At 45.3% G+C, this 5,244-nt stretch overlaps 1 protein-coding gene across 1 annotated transcript in view; it reads left to right on the forward strand.

Moving 5' to 3' along the window:
* The first annotated feature begins 346 nt into the window (after nucleotides 1-346).
* Nucleotides 347-5,244, forward strand: part of Phf24 (PHD finger protein 24) — an 18,134-nt gene continuing 13,236 nt past the window's right edge. Inside the window, exon 1 of the mRNA XM_028779139.1 lies at nucleotides 347-461. The gene's annotated coding sequence lies outside the window, so the exon portion shown is untranslated. The remainder of the gene's footprint in view (nucleotides 462-5,244) is intronic.

Consider the following 5,244-nt stretch of genomic DNA (forward strand, 5'->3'; position numbering starts at 1 on the left):
CTTCTGTGGGAAGACAGAGCTGTAGCTTTTAATGAAGACAGCCCAATCCCCAGAGGCTAAAGATCATGCCATCATTTTGTTCTCATGTATATTGGAGCTTCCCGAGCTCTCAGTAAATATTAAGCAGCAGCAGGATGTCCTTCCTGCCTCGTAGCCTTGAGCTGAGGCCGGGAGACAGTTTTACTCGGTCTTCAGCCCGTCTGCTTCTTAGAATCTCCAGAAAACCTCTCTGCAGTTCAGATATCTGTCTTCCTAGATAAGCAGAAGTGGACCGAAGGAGTTGGGAAGGGTGGCTTCAGGGTCTACAGTCATGAGAACTGACACCAGTCTGTAGGTTACTGCCAGGAGACCGGCGACTAGAAACAGACTCCCAGGACACTGAATGGAGAGACTGGATCCCTAAAGCAACAGGCAGAGGAAAACAGCTGGACCACTTGGGTTGCCTCAAAGACCTGCAGAGGGTAAGGGAATTCTTTATGATGGCTTTTTCTTAAGTTCTTCAGGTTGATGTTGATATGTATGGTGAGCTCCAGGTCTGTGCTGTATACCCTAAGTTATGACTCACAGGGCATACCCTCCTTGGGGTCAAATGACCCTTTTACAGGGGTCATATATCAGATATCCTGCACAGCAAATATTTATATTATGATTCATAACAGTAGCAAAATTACAGCGGTGAAATAGCAATAAAATAATTTTATGGGCGGGGGTCACCACAGCATGAGGAACTTCATTAAAGGGCCGTGAAAGTGGGGAGGTTGAGAATCCCTGCTCTGATTTTTACAGACCCTGTTCTGTTGGTTTTCTAGACTTTTGTAACTTTTACCTTCTGTGTTAAGTGTGTAGCTTTCCCTGAGGTTCTTAGTCCTTCAGCTATGCACTTCCAGGAAAAAACCAACCAACTTAATGTCTACACCTGCATGCACAGACACTGCTCTGTCTCAAGCCCAGGGCCAAGGAGATGCATTTTCAAGCTTCCTTCCTGTGCCCTAGCAAGCTTCACCCTTGTGGGCCAAGCTATAGTCAACAGAACAGAGGATACACGCCATAGACCTGGAAATGGGCGTTTCTCTTGTCTTAACTTTGTGGTTGTAGAAACTGGCTAAATTAAAATGCTCATCCCCCTCATCTGTAGCCAGATAGTAGCAGATCTGTCCTCTGTGGCAGAGAGTCACTCATAGCTACTGTAAGGTCCGGTTGTTTGGTTGTTTGGTTGTTTGTTTTTGGTTTTTGGTATTTGGAGACAGGGTTTCTCTGTGTAGCCCTGGCTGTCCTGGAACTCACACTGTAGACCAGGCTGGCCTTGAATTCAGAAATCTGCCTGCCTCTGCCTCCCAAGTGCTGGGATTAAAGGCGTGTACCACCACTACCCGGCTAAGGTTGGTGTTCTTATCCTCAGTCCCCTGACCCACCGTTCAGGCCCCACCTCTGAGGAGGCAGCATGGATGTGATACACTGAGTTGACACTATATTTCTAGAACTGAGTTCCAGAGCCTTGCTGTGATCATATTTTTGGCCAACTTTGGTTTTTGTCTTCTATTGTTTTTCAGTGCTGGGATTTAATCTAGGAGCCCATGTGTGTTACACAGGTACTCTTCCACTGAGCCACATCCCCAGACCTCAGTTCAGTTTTCGAGTTTTGCTATGCTGCCCAGGTTAGCCTTGAACTCACTTCACAGCCCAGTCTGGCTTTGAACTTGTTGTGATCCCTCTGCCTCAGAGTCCTGAGCAGCTGGAATTATTGTCCTAAACAGGCCTACCCTCTGACCAACACTGGTGAAAAGAAAAGATACTGACACCATGTCTGAAATAAACTGACTTTGCCCGGTCATCTCAACAATGTTCATGTTTGTGAAAGACGGTGGGAGCCGTCCAGATTTTCTACCCTTTGTTTTCATCTCTTTTTCTGCAAGCTCAAATTATTTATTTATTTATTTATTTATTTATTTATTCTTTTTTCTTTTTTCTTCCTTTCTTCCTTTCTCCCTTTCTTCCTTCCTTCCTTCCTTCCTTCTTTCTTTCTCTCTCTCTCCCTCTCTCTCTCTCTCTTTCTCTCTCTCTTTCTTTCTTCTTTCTTTCTTTCTTTCTTTCTTTCTTTCTTTCTTTCTTTCTTTCTTTCATCTCCCCCTGTAAATCAGGCTGGCCTCAAACTCACAATGATCCTCCAGCCTTAGTCTCTCAATGTTGGTATCACAGGTAGATGCTACTACACTCAACTATCAAATATCCCTCGGGTCCGTCTGACTCAGGAGTCACTCTTGCTGTTCCTGCGTAGGAACACCCTCATAACCTCCAGTGACTCCTTTTGATTGCTCTTGGGCCTTGCGAACAGCTGCCATTTCTGTACAAAGGATCAGGCTCAAATGAGTCAATGTGCTTCTTGTTAGCATGCTGAATAAGGAAACTCCTGCCTATTAGGCAGGCTGCCCCTCAGCCTCCCCATAGCCACAGATCTTTATAGTGAGAGCCAGAAGAGAGGGCTTCCCTTGCTTCTCTCGCTGCCTTCGCCTTCCTTATTATTTTAAGAGCTCCTGCTGTGGAGCAAAGCCTCTCCACTCCCACTACTTTGCCCTTATAACGAATCCCATTGCGTTCTAAGTACGTGCTCTGCAAAGAATGGGTGTGTCTTGTTCTAAGTAGGTGCTCTGCAAAGAATGGGTGTGTCTTGCACACACTTTCTGAGCTGCCCACATATTCATTCTGCCTGACAAATACATCTCAACAGCCTTCTCCTGCTGAAAGGAAGACTCTGATGGTTGCCACTTCCATGGCCCCCTGTTCATGCCGTCGGCTGTACTTGCTTACTCTGTGGTCTCCCACCACCTGCCCTATCCCTAAGGTGTTCTTTAAGCCTCTCTTGTATACACCACAAAATCTTGATAGTCACACCATTCCTGAGATAACATCTTCTTAGCCCCTTTTCATTCTTGTTGGAGAAGGAATAAAAAAAAAAAAAAAGGTTCCACCCACCAGCCAAAGAAGTAGTCATCAAGAACAATTTGTGGGATCTTTGCAGCTTCACTTCCTCTTAGCTTGCTCTTCTTCCTAGGCCTCCTTCCAGCCCAGGAGAGGCCAGACTTTCTCTCCAGGCACTCCTCTTACCCATTGCTAATCAGGGCCACTTGTTTCTGCAGGAATTCGAGCTGCCTGTGTTAATTCCTCAGACACCACAGGTGCCATATCTGCTGTTTCAGCAGGCTCACTTTTAATCAAGTTGTCTTCTGTAGTCCTCTTCATTAAGCATTAAGAGACTTAGCCTTATTCTTAAGGCTTAATTCTGTTGTGTCCTCGAGGTTTATAATCAGATCACAGCCATGCCATTTCAAAATGATGACAATAAAATGAACAAACAGAAAAATGGCTTGAGGTCGTGTTTGGGTCGGAGCGGCTTCCTATTAATGGTTCTACTTCACAGTTTTTTGCCTTAGGGACATAAAGCGATCTAGAAAAATGGACCTTCTCCAGCAAAAGAAAGAGCCGTGTTCATAGAAACCGTGGCAAAGAGCGTCAAGTTGTTTGCTTTTTCTATTTGATTACTTTGATAGTGTGTGTCAGCTCTATCTTCATAAAAGTTCCTCCAAAAACTAAACTCCCAAAGCAACTGCAGGGACTTCATTACAGCTGAGGGACCCTGGCATCTTCACAGAGTGAGGGCTCTCCTAACATGGAGCATTGGGAGGGAGCAGAGCTGCAGTGTGGAAGGAACCTGTGGTCCAGCCGCTGCTACGCGGTTGATAAGTCACTTCAAGTATAGAATGATGCTTCTAACCGGCTGAGCTTGCTCAGGATTCTGGATTACATCATCAGAAGAAGCCAAAAGCCAAAAGTACATACCGGTTCTCTCCCGGTGAATTGATCTTGGAAAGTGATTTAACTGTATTCAGGGTCTCCAAATAAGTGTTTCCAACTGAGGCTCAGCCCATGTCTTCTAATAAACATAGGAGCCTCATCACTGCCGCCCAGGACTTCTGACATCACTGTCATCCAGAACTTCTGACATCATTTCTAAGAAAGAGACGCCTCTCGTCCATTTGGAGAACTGGTTCCCCTGTGGCCCCAGAAGCCACGTAGAAACTGCCAAGCTCTAGGTTCTGTGGCTCTGGATTCTAACAAAAAAAATAATAAATTTGTTACAAATATAAGTGTATCTTATGCTTGCTATGCCTTTCAATCCACTCATTTATCCCCTGGAGTTTTTTACAGACTCTCCCTGCTCCCATAATCCAGCTAACTCACCATTGGGAAACCATCACTCTTTGTGTTTCAAAACATTGTCAGTCTTTTTTATAGTTATTCTGCAGTTTCCTATTAGAATTCTTTCTACCCTCTCACGATTGTTTTTTTTTTAAAATGTTTCAGTAAGGCAGAAGGGCATGATGTTTCAGGAGGCAGAATCAGGTGCGTATCTTCTATGTCAAGGCCAGCCTGGAGTTCCAGGTCACCCCGGGGTACATAGAAAAAAAAATATCATTAGTATTCGTTGCTTTACACATGCCCACCTTTCTAAAGGGATCCATCTGTTGGGTCGAGTACATTTTTTCTCCCTCCATTCTCTCTTACTTCATCTCTCTCTTCTTCCTTTTCTCCACTCCTCCCATCATTTCCCCTTAAAAATACAAATCCATTCTCTTGCAGTTCTTGGAGCCAGTGACAGGACACAGTCTCAACTGGGCTAACATGAAGGTGTCCATTCGCAGGGGTACACAGCTCTCTGGAGGCTCCAAGGCTGCACCTGTTTTCTTGCCCTTTTCCAGCTTCTTGAATCCACATGCATTTCTTGGCTCACGGCCCTCTTTGTTTTTCCCCCAGTGGCAACTGCAGTCTTTCACATCTTCCCTGTGCCCCATCACAGAACCGGCTTCCTTGTGAGTCTGTCTCCAGTAGACTTCCATCTACACAGATTGTCAAAGACAGCAGCTTTCCTTGTGTTCTTGTGTTATAAGTGGCCATCTTTAAGTCAGAAGGAAGAATGTGGCAGAAAGCCTGTGTAACAAGTCCTGGGCTCAATCCTAGCACTGCCAAAGAAAAAGAAGTACAATTCTTTAATGAAAAATATTTACTGGGAAGTGGTGGCACATACCTTTAATCCTAGCACTTGGGGAGAAGAGGGAGGTGAATCTCTGAGTTCTGGGGCAGCCTGGTCTACAGAGTGAGTTCCAGGACAGCCAAGACTACACAGAGAAGTCCTGTCTCAGGAGGAGAGAGAGAGAGAGAGAGAGAGAGAGAGAGAGAGAGAGAGAGAGA

This window comes from Grammomys surdaster, unplaced genomic scaffold (genome assembly GCF_004785775.1).
Source record: "Grammomys surdaster isolate TR1022 unplaced genomic scaffold, NIH_TR_1.0 344, whole genome shotgun sequence".
Classification (NCBI taxonomy): domain Eukaryota; kingdom Metazoa; phylum Chordata; class Mammalia; order Rodentia; family Muridae; genus Grammomys; species Grammomys surdaster.